Here is an 11,202-nt window from a genome sequence, read left to right as displayed (position 1 = left end):
TGAATCTCTCAGGTGATGTGAAATAAATGTTGAATTAATTAGATATTTGGTTTTTTTTTCTTTTATTTTTTTAAAATCTATTAGAGAAAGTTTGACTTTCAAATTTTTGTATAGCTTAGACCTCTACTATAAAGGACATGTGTGGCTTTGGCCGAGTGGCTAAGGCGTCTGCATGCTAAGTACATGGGGTTTCCCCGAGTTCAAATTTGTTAGGTGACGCAAAATATAATTATAATTCTGAATTAATTAGATTTGGCTGAGTGGTTAAGGCGTGTGCCTGCTAAGTACATGGTATTTATCCGCGAAAGTTTGAATCTTTCAGGCGACCTGAAATAAAATTATAATTCTGAATTGGAACCTCTCTTGACATATCCGAAATACATTAAATATTTAAATTTTTTCTAAAATTTCTTACCCCTTTTTGGGACTCTATCCTTTCTTTTTACTATTTTGAAATTCTTTTCCTATAAATAATTAAAAATCTGAAAAGTTTTTAAAAATTAGGAAAATGACATTTTTGCCCTTCATGCTTAAGTTCTCCAAATGCCTAAGTCCTTCTATTTCTTGTCAAGGGTGGGTAAATCTAAAAGCCAAAGGATGAGAGAAAATGAAATCCTCAAAGGGATTAAGACAAACGTACCTATGGCAGCATGAAAACAATTGGGGGTGACACTCGAGGAAAAGATCATGTCACACCCGAATAAAGGAGGGTACATGAATGAAGTGAGAGGGATCCGAATGAGAGTACTTCTAAAGATATAATGACTAAGAAACTTAAAAGTTACCATCTTTACCAAAATGGTGCACTTTCCTTCGGTAGGTTCAACAAAGAAATTCTAAAATTAAGTATGCTTTCCTTGGAAATGTTTTTTATGTTGTGTGACCTTGGAGAAATATTTTTAGAAAGCATGTGAATGAAGATAAAGCATGCTCAAAGAATTTGCGTCAGTTTGTGGGGATAACCTTCACTCTTAGAAGTGAGAAACAAATACTATGACCATGTTGCAGTAGAATGTTGGGGCCATCAAATGCTAAATCCAGATTTCAAATTTGGGATTCAAAATTCTAATTTGAATCTTAGACATGTGTAGGTTAACATGACATCAATGAAAAATAAAATAGTTTAAATAAGTTGTATAAGGAGGTAATCTAATTCTAGTTTTATCTCTTGGTTGATCCAAATTTTGTACAAGAAGGTGTTAATCTCTTTGATTCAAGAGTTCTTGCTTCAACAAAAGCTTGGATCGCTGGGCTGAGAATTATGGTTTCCTTATCACCGGTTCTCACAATTTTCTTTATGGTTCCAGAAATTAGACTTCAAGATGGATCTATTAAAGATAATTTGGAGCAACCGAATACCAAAAGCTCAAGAACAAAGGACCCGAATGTCAACGTCGAGGTAAGTAGTCATCTTAGACTTTTCTTAAGAAATACTTTAGAAATCATTTGGATTTCATTAGGGAACTTAAGCTAAGTATGAATTAATGGAACCATAAGTTTGTTGGGTTTTATGTCCTAAAACTCATAGTTTGTAAACAAAAACATATTATATTTTCAATAAAGTTATTATTGTTGTTTATTTAGTAAATATTGTTATTGAATAAAGTGAACTTTACGATCATTAATCTAAATGCAATAAATTAAAAACACTTTGGCTATAGTACGATTACTTGAACTATATGTAGAGACATAAGAGTGGATCAAGTTCAAGTATATAGTCAAAATGATCTATAGTATAAAGATAAGGCTGAGTACCTTATTCTGGGGATACTATGGATGCGGCCCACTTTTGTATATGATATAAACAATGTGATCACTAAATTGTACATGTGGAGACATGTGAGTGGGGGCGTCCTATGCAATGAGTATTGCATAAGATCGGACCATGAAGAAAACCACTCTCACTTTATAATGTCGTTTACTGTTGAGACTGATTTTCTTTTCCTTCGATAACCTAGGTAACTCGGTTTTAATCCTGAGCTAACCATGAACTCCTGTTTATTCGGAATTATCCTTAGATTTGCATGGGTGAGAGTGGCTCTAGTTCGCCGACTTAATAGGCCTCCCATTTCAGGAGTAAGACTGGGTGAATGGCTGGGGACGTGGGGTGAAAGATGGAATTCACTCCTACCCACTTTTAGGAATAGAAGAGAGGTAGTTCCCTTAAGCACTGACTCCAGGTCTTGAACAAGGGGCCCCACCCTCTAAGTGGCCTGAGAGGGATTCGGTTTACTAGTTGGACCACAAACCAATTGTTCATTAGAGGATTAGTGAGACATAAGGAACAAGAAGTAACTTTAGGGGTAAAACGGTAAATTGACCCAGCTCTAGTTACGAACAACCTGTGAAGGATCGACTTACTAATCATGGTTATATCAAATGGACAGAAATATATCTATAGTGAGGGGAGTGCAACTACTAGGCTAAAGTGGAGTGTCCTAGTAGTTAACGAATGTTGGTTAACCAGGTTAATGAGTTTAACCGGTTAATCTTGGATCGTTGGAGCCCATGATCTATAGGTTCATTATGTCCCTTTGCTAGCTTATATCGGACTAAACCATAGAACAGTGTGACGAGTGAGTTCGAAGTGTTCGAATTCAAATTAGGGAATATGCGCTACGATATATTTAACCACATTTTTGTTTTATTTACGAATTAAACAAAAAGAGAGAATCTGAGATATTTAAATAAGATTTAAATATCTTAATCAATTATGTGTCGGAATTGATTGGGATTGGCATTTGAATTGATATTAAATATTAATTAAATAGTTTAATTAATCATTTAATATTACTTTAATTTGAAATTGATCATTCAAATTAATTGTTGAATCAAAAATGAAGAAAGTCAAAATGTTGACTTCATTTAATAGAAAAATGCATGTTAGTGGAATTTTGGAGGTGTCAAAATTTGGTTTAACCAAATTTGCATGCTTGCCAAATAAACCCCACAAATTTGAGTGGAATTTTGAGTGTCAAAATTTGGTTTAACCAAATTTGCATGCTTGCCAAATAAACCCCACAAATTTGAGTGGAATTTTGAGTGTCAAAATTTGGTTAACTTCAAACATGCATGCTCGCCACATAATCCCAAACATTTGAGTGGAATTTTTAGTGTCAAAATTTGGTGATCTCAAAATTGCATGAACATGCAAACATGACTCTTTCTTTAAATAGAGTGATCATGGTACATGGAAGGACTTCTCCTTCTTGGTGAAAAACCTTGAGAAAAACCTCTCACAAACACTCCCCTTATCTTACCCCCTTGTAGTTGATTCCTTATCTTATCATTTGGTATCAGAGCTTCAGGCTCAAGATCGGATATATGTTTCCTTTGCATTTCTTCTCAATTTGATTTTTATTTATTTCATCTTTTTAGTTTTTAATCAACCCAGAGTTCAAAATTCAATCTTTGCTCTATTTAAAATTTTGAGAGGTGAGAATGGGAGCTTCATTTGTGTAACTGAGTGTAAAAAGAGTGTCCTAAAATTTCTTGAGTGTATACTCGTGAGAGAGTGTTGTGAGGTCCTTCGTATTTCCATAACTTATTTTTTGCAGCAAAGTTTCACAAATAGATTCGAGGACAAATCCTCTTGAAGAAGTGGAGAATGATATGAACCAAAAGATATCAATCATACAATATACTTCAATGAAGATGTGAAGAAAAAGTTGTCAAAATTATCAAAAGTTGTTTCAATTCATGCCACATTGAAGAAGAATGAAGTTTGATTGTTATAAATTTTGGGTGGGTTACAATTTAGAGTTTTTGTATTTTAAGACTTTTTATTAAATTTAGGCTACAATTACATAATGGTTGATTAAGGCCATTAAGTATGAATGTTACAACTCTTGGAATGCCTTTAATAGTTTCATTTTGAGGCTATATAAGCCATGTATGTTGTATTTGTAAGCAGACTTGGAAAATATAGAAAGAAGCATTTATGCTTTTCTTTAGCCAATGACTAAGTTTCTTTGCAATTCTATGTAGTTTAGGTTGCATGTAGAATCATTCAAGCTCGACATGATCAATCTTGCTTGTGGAGTGATTCGAATCTCAAACAAGTGTTCTTGCGTTGAGATATTTGATCAACAAGAATCATTCAAGCTAGACATGATCGATCTTGCTTTTGGAGTAATTCGAATCTCAAACAATGTTCTTGCCTTGAGATATTCGATCAACAACGTAATCCGAATCTTATTCCCCTTGTATTGATTCCTTATCTTATCACCATTTCACACTTTTTTTCAATAAAGAAGCTAAAATTATTGCCTCCTAGGTTGGACCTATGACTACTTTATTTTTATAAAGCTAACAATTTTCGGAGTGGTGATTAGAATTTTAATCTTTAATTGAAAATAAATGAGTTAAATTTGTTCCTCATAATTTAATGGTGCATAATTTAATAGTGCATAATTTATGGGAGGGGAAGAGATGCTCTGGGTGAACGGTATAGCAGCCTCATCTTTGGAACTAATCTCACCGATGTGGTTATCACCGGTGATTATTTTTCTCTTACCTTTTAACATTCTAATTTTTTTTAAATGGTTTACAAAATTGTATTCTTATAGGGTTATGTGTTATCCCAATTTAATAAAAAAAATTAAGGTAAATGAAAACCTAAGAAAAGTATTTATAGAAAATAAAGTTGGATTGATGACATGGTTTAGGTAACAACGGTACAATCGATCGTCAGGGATCTTCTTGGTGGGAAAAGTTTAAGAAAGGGGAGCTCAAGGTAACACGACCATATGTGATCGAGATCATGTACTTTGATCAAATCCAGATCTCAAATCTCACTTTCATCAACTCACCTTCTTGGTTAGTCCATCCCATCTATAGCAAGTTTGACTATTTCACTTCAATTCCAATATACTTGTATTTTATGATTATGCTTAAAAAAAAAAAAAAATAGTTAAAACTTGTAATAGTATATCATTCAAATTACTCCCCACTCAAAAGAATTTTGAATTATATATATACATTATTATGATTTAATTTAGTTTGGTTTGGTTGGGATAAATGTGATTATCCAAGGGCTTACCATCTTGGCTTCCGTTACCGTACCCAACATCGACGGAATCAATCCAGGTTCCCTTCTATACCTTTAAAACTTTAAGGTGCTTTTCTTCGTCAATCTCTCTCCCTAATTCTCTATTCAATTTATCCAATTCTTGTTCCAACACTCAAATCGAATACTGCTACATTGTCTCTGGTGACGATTGCATCGCCATCAAGAGTGGATGGGACCAATATGATATCAAGTTCGGAATGCAAACTGAAACCTTGTCATTTGTCGCGTCACTTGCATCTCACCAGATTCTGCAGGTATTGCCCTTGGCAGCGAAATGTTGGCGGAATTCGAAACGTCAGGATCGAAAACGTCACTGCAATCAACACACAGTCTGCTATCAGAAACTACTTATCTATAGCAGACTATACAATATTGTCGTCCATCATGCTTCCTTGGTCATTTTCATTCGAAATTACTTACTTGTTAGTCTACATTGGTAAATTTATTTCTATCTCAATTGTCATAATATTGTGTATTTTAACTATGTTCGAGACGTCTAACTGAAACATCTGACCTTCCATAGCAAAATCATTTTCATGCATATACTAGCATTTAGTAGCTTACTAAACTATAGCTTCCCATTTAAAGTACCAACTTTGCTAAACCTAAACATCATCCATACTTCAATTTACATGCAAGGTAAATCATAACATATTCTACATTAATAAACATAGAATTAATTATAATAAACATAGAATTAAGGCAACAATAATTCAGTTAACTAGAATACAGTAAATGGTGTCAAAATTCAATTATGAGTCATATTTTATAATGACCATGCAGTAACAACATACCCAATCAATGATGTTTCTTTTTTTTATCTTACGCATGACATACCTGACGGTGACGGGACATCAGCGATGGGACCATAGAACATTCACAAACTAGACATGTCTTGGTCATTCTTAGGTTCCAAAGAGGTCTACTAGGTTCCTAAAGAGGCAATGTGACTTAACACAAACTTTCAACTTAGGAATCTCTATTCTAACTCCTCAAATCTTTCTTAGTCTGGAAGCACTAGGGTTTAGACACTTGATCACCGCTTATGATCCTAGGGTTTTCAGTCTACTGGATGCGTCTTGATCTAGGTCATCATCTAACTAGCTTGACTCTAGCGCCCTAGTCTTAACTATGTGCAGATAAACACACTTTACAAGGAGAACACACAATCGATCACTTGAAGCTAAGCATAATATATCATGAAGTCCTTTTATGGACTTCGAATTTGAACGTAAATTTGAAAAACGCCAACTAAGAGATAAGATCGAATCTAGCAAGACAGGACCCCTGCAAGATCTGTTTTCCTATAAAAGACATAAAGTAAACTAATAATTTAAAAGACTAATAATTTACCAACACTGATAATTCACATGTGAGCCCTCACTGTGTGGCTGACAAGTTGTCAATCTTTGTTTTGTCTCTGATAAAGTTGTCAGGATGTAGATAAGATTTTTCTTCAGAATTTTTCATATGACTAAGCACCCAAGCTTGCCAACGGACTTACTGCGCTTCCCGCGTCTTACCACCTGGAACACAAGGGCTATTCGCTCAGCTATCACATAATCCAAATTCTTCTGATTTTCCTCTTTCCTCACGAAAATTGAGTGGCTCTGATACCATTTACAAATGCTTAATGACTTGAGCCCTTACGATTTACATGAGCTCTATCATCCTAGCTTAATTAATAACTTTCAATACATATTTTTACATAATACATATTTTTACATATCTTTACATAGAGGTACGTATTTACATGAAAAGAAAGAGTACAATAATAGGAAAAATCAAAATAAACAAGGTGCCAAAAGAAGGAAAATTTAATGGAATATGTCAGGGAACATATTCCATTCACGGATTTTTTTTTTTAATTAGTTTAACGACTATTCAGTCATTGAGATGATGATATCTACAAAGGTGGTTGTGAATCCAAAAATGGATCATTGAGATCATAGATCGTGTCTTCATCTTCTTCCTCTATAATAGAAGGAGAAGATGTTGAACCGACTGATGTGGCTTCTTGAAGAAGCTTTTGAAAATCAGCTTCCGAAGTTGTCTGGGCTAATGCGGCGAGTAGCCTCGACTTTGAATTAAGGAATTCAGAGGTCTTCTTCTTGGATAAATCCTGAAGGTGGCCATTCTCAGATAGCCAGACCTTTACCGCTTTGATGTCTGCGTGGGTATAAGTATATTTATCCCACCATTTGATTTTGATAATTTTGAAGACCTGTTTTATTTGGTCTTCGGTCTCTTTAATTTGAAAATTCCAAGTTAAAATTCAAGGAATTTGAAAATATACGCAAAAGCGCATGGTCAATGGAAATGGGATTTTGAATATGTTTTGAACAAAATAGTGGAACGATTCTTGGATTGGAACTGGAAATATATCTTTGGCTGATCCAAAGATTTTCCACCATTTGATGAACCAAAATGGGTAATGAATTTTATGAGCATTTTGGCAGAATTGAATGAACCATGAATGCTCGTAATTTTGATACCAAATGACATTGAACCATGCCATCTGATAGTCTCTGTATGAGTAAGAATGAGGAACAAAAGGTTTTGAGAATGTCTTTTTTGTGTATGGGTCTTGATTCCAATACGTCGGATTCATGACTTTAAAAATTTTTAATTTTGAATACGCGATTTTCGAAGGATCATCGCGACTCGGAATATGAGTAATTTCGACGGACTTTGTGTCGACTAGAATGAATTCATAAAACCTTCTGGTTTTATGAAGATCTTCTAGGATATAAAAGAATCCCAATGGATAGGCTTTTTTAACGACTTCGCCAATTTTCGGGTCGTCGTATTCTGGTTCTACCAGAGCTTCTGGTATAGACACAGATTTTTGAAAATAGGTTTTGATTTCAGGAACTGGAGAAAAACGAACGGGAACAACCGCGTCCGAGTAGGTCGAGGGGACAGAAGGTCCCTTTGAAGTGGAAGAGACAGTGGGTCTCGATGGAGTAACGGCAGATGGCCGTGTTGAAGAGGCTGAAGGCCTCGTCGGAGTGATAACCTCCGCCTGTTTTTGAGAAAGCTTTGCTTTAGATCTGGTCACCAATGTGAAGCCAGAATCCATTGCATAGCTATCAGATGTCATTGGAGTAGGTGTGCTTGAAGAAGCATTGGGCTTCTTCCCTTTTTCTATCACTTTCTTTCCGGTCATTGCTGGGAGATGGAGATGGGTTAGGGAGAATTTTTCTTTGAGAGTAAGAACTCTCTTCAGAGGTAATCTGCCAAGGGGTTTTCGATCCCTTTTATAGGCAAAATCTGAAAGTCGAAGCAAGATAAAATGGCTTGCCATCTAGCAAAAATTTGTTTAGACACAAGATTCTTGACATCTTTTTCTAAAACAAATTTAGATGCCCTTGAGTCGGTTTTGATAACAAAACTTTTGTTAATCAAATCACTTTGAAATTTTTGTACACAAAGTACTATTGAAAGTATTTCTTTCTTTACTGTTGAGTAATTTTTTTGAGTAGAATTCCATATTCCAGAATGGAAACGGACAATGGATTCTTTCTTGTCAAGGGACTGTTTTAGGATTCCTCCATATCCAATATCGGATGCGTCGGTCTCCACTATTTAACTAGCCCTTGGGTTTATCAGCGATAAACACGGAATTGACTTGACAAGGGATTTGATTTTTTAGACTGTTTTGGTATGTTCTTCAGTCCAGGGCTTTGGATTCTTTTTGAGTCTCTCAAAAAGTGGCTTGCAGATGGGTCTGATATTTTGAAGGAAATCAGACACATAATTGAGACATCCCAAAAATCTTTGTAGTTGGGTCTTATCTGTAATTTGATCCGGAAAGTTTGAGGCAAACTCAATGGACCTTTGAATGGGTTTTATTAGACCCAAATGAATTTCAAATCCCAGAAAACGGATTTTTGTTTGAAAAAGTTTAATTTTGGGTTTAGACACAACTAAACCGTTTCTTTTGACTGTCGTCAAAAATGTTTGAAGATGCTTAAAGTGTTGATCGATGTTTTGAGAAAAAATTAGAACATCGTCAATATAAACAATTGAAAAGTCTTGAAAAGGATTGAAAATATCATTCATAATCTTTTGAAATTCGGATGGAGCGTTTTTTAGCCCAAATGGCATAACGTTCCATTCGTATTGTCCAAAAGGGACATTAAAAGCCGTTTTGTACTTGTCTTTTTCTGAAATCTGGATTTGCCAAAATCCTGATTTCATGTCAAATTTTGAAAATATTTTTGCATTAAATCTGATTTATTTGGAATTGGATATCTAATCCATTCCAAAACCTTATTTAAGGGTTTGTAGTTAATTACCAGTCGCGGGACTCCACGTTCCTTTTCTGCCTGGTTGTTGACGTAAAAAGCCGCACATGACCAGGGGCTCTTTGATGGTCTAATAAGGCCTTTCTGCAAAAGATCATTAATTTCTGCTTTGCAGAATATTAGTAATTCTTTATTCATTTGAATAGGTCGGGCTTTCGTAGGAATATTTTTCTCCTCGAAAGCTTTGATATAAGGAAGATCAACTATATGTTGTTTCCTATTCCAAAAGGCATTTGGGATATTCGAACAAACTTCTTTTTCTAATTGAGTTTGTAAAGTTTTGATTTTAAACTGGACAGCTTTGTTTTGAATTTGTTCTTCTATTCTTTTGAATGAAATTTCTTCTTTCAAAAAAGAAATTTGTTTTTCTTTATAATTTAATACATTTATTGATTGAATAATTGTATTCTTTTGAAGGTTATTTATTTCGCTAATCCTTATGGGGGAAAGAAAGTTAAATTTTATCTTCCTTCCTAAGGCTTTTGATTCTAACCCTTTTTCAGTTATTCTAAAAGGATATAATTGAGTAATGAAAGGAGTACCTAGGATTAGTTCTTGTCCTAAGTCTTTCACTAGAAGGAAGGAATTTACGAAGCAAATTTCATCATTGCAAACATGAACTTTTGATAGTTTGTAATTAATTTTGAGTTTGTTGTTGTTAGCACCTCTAAGGCCCTCACTAGTTTTTTCAAAATACTTTGTAGGTATTAGTCCTTCTTGAATGCAATTTTGATCGGCTCCAGTATCTATGAGAGCCTTTAGTGTGATTTTGAAATCATAAATTTTTAAGGTAACGAGAGCGTACCATTTTTGAAATTGAGAAGTGGTGATGGCTCCAACGAAGGAACTTTGAAAATCTTCTTCATCCAGGTTCGGTTGCGCCGTTTCCTTTTGTGCTGGCAGCCTTTCCTGAAGATTGAGAATTTCTTGACGAAGCGTATAGGATTCTGACCTGGTTTCAGATCTTAGCGCCTGTACTTCTTGTTTGAGATTATTAATCTCTCTTTGTCTTGAGTAGTGAGTTCCCTCGGTTTCAAATCTTTGGAGAACAGATTGGAGTCTGTAGGGATTTCTTTCTTCTCTTTCAGTTGGCTTAAAGATTGTCATGGCATTCCTAAGTCGTTGAGCAATCTTCTGTTGAATTTCTGGATCTTGAACCTTTTCTACTACTTCGAGTAGAATTTCTTGATCCTTGGTAAGGACATTTATGCATCCTTCGCACGTCCTTTTTCCTTCTTGTTCTGATTCGTATTCTGTGCTAGAATATGAATCAGATTCTTCTTGAAGTTCGAGGATTTCTCCCTCGCTTGATTGCTCTGAGTCGGTTAGGGTCAGTCGTAATAGCTGATTTTTCAGCTCTTGATCTATATCCAACTCATTGATCTTTCCTCTGATTGGACACTTGTTAGCATAGTGTCCTTCTTCACGACATTTGAAGCAAGTTTGCTTTTTCTTTCCTCTATGGGTTTTTGTAGGAATATACTTCCTTCTTGAATATGTTGGCTTCTGAGACTGCACGGGTTTACTCCGATATGTTTCTCTAGGCCTGTATGAATGATAAGGTTTTGGATGCGTCTTAACCTTCTTTCGTCTGGAGGTTGAAGGAGCTTCTATTCCCTTGCATCCATATTGATCGCAAAATCTACCAAGCTCTTTTCTGTTTGATATCGAAGAATTGAGCTTGTTTTGAATCTTTGACTCATTACAAAGTCTGAGCCCTTCTTCTATGATGAAGGATGCTATGGATCCGTATGACAAAGTTTTCCATGGAATTGTTCCATTGTACTTTGTCTTAAGACCATCTTTGATCCTCCTTGAGAA

The 11,202-nt window shown here is 35.0% G+C and overlaps 1 pseudogene; it reads left to right on the top strand.

Annotated features, from left to right (window-relative positions):
* Window positions 1-1,261: 1,261 nt before the first annotated feature.
* The window catches only part of LOC147786265 (putative polygalacturonase), a 37,426-nt pseudogene continuing 27,485 nt past the window's right edge, over window positions 1,262-11,202 (top strand).

The sequence above is a fragment of the Cucurbita pepo genome, unplaced genomic scaffold, assembly GCF_057944985.1.
Source record: "Cucurbita pepo subsp. pepo isolate OVF unplaced genomic scaffold, ASM5794498v1 scafford_3, whole genome shotgun sequence".
Classification (NCBI taxonomy): Eukaryota; Viridiplantae; Streptophyta; class Magnoliopsida; order Cucurbitales; family Cucurbitaceae; genus Cucurbita; species Cucurbita pepo.
Note: the sequence above shows the minus strand (reverse complement) of the source record. Positions and strands in the feature narration are given on the sequence as shown.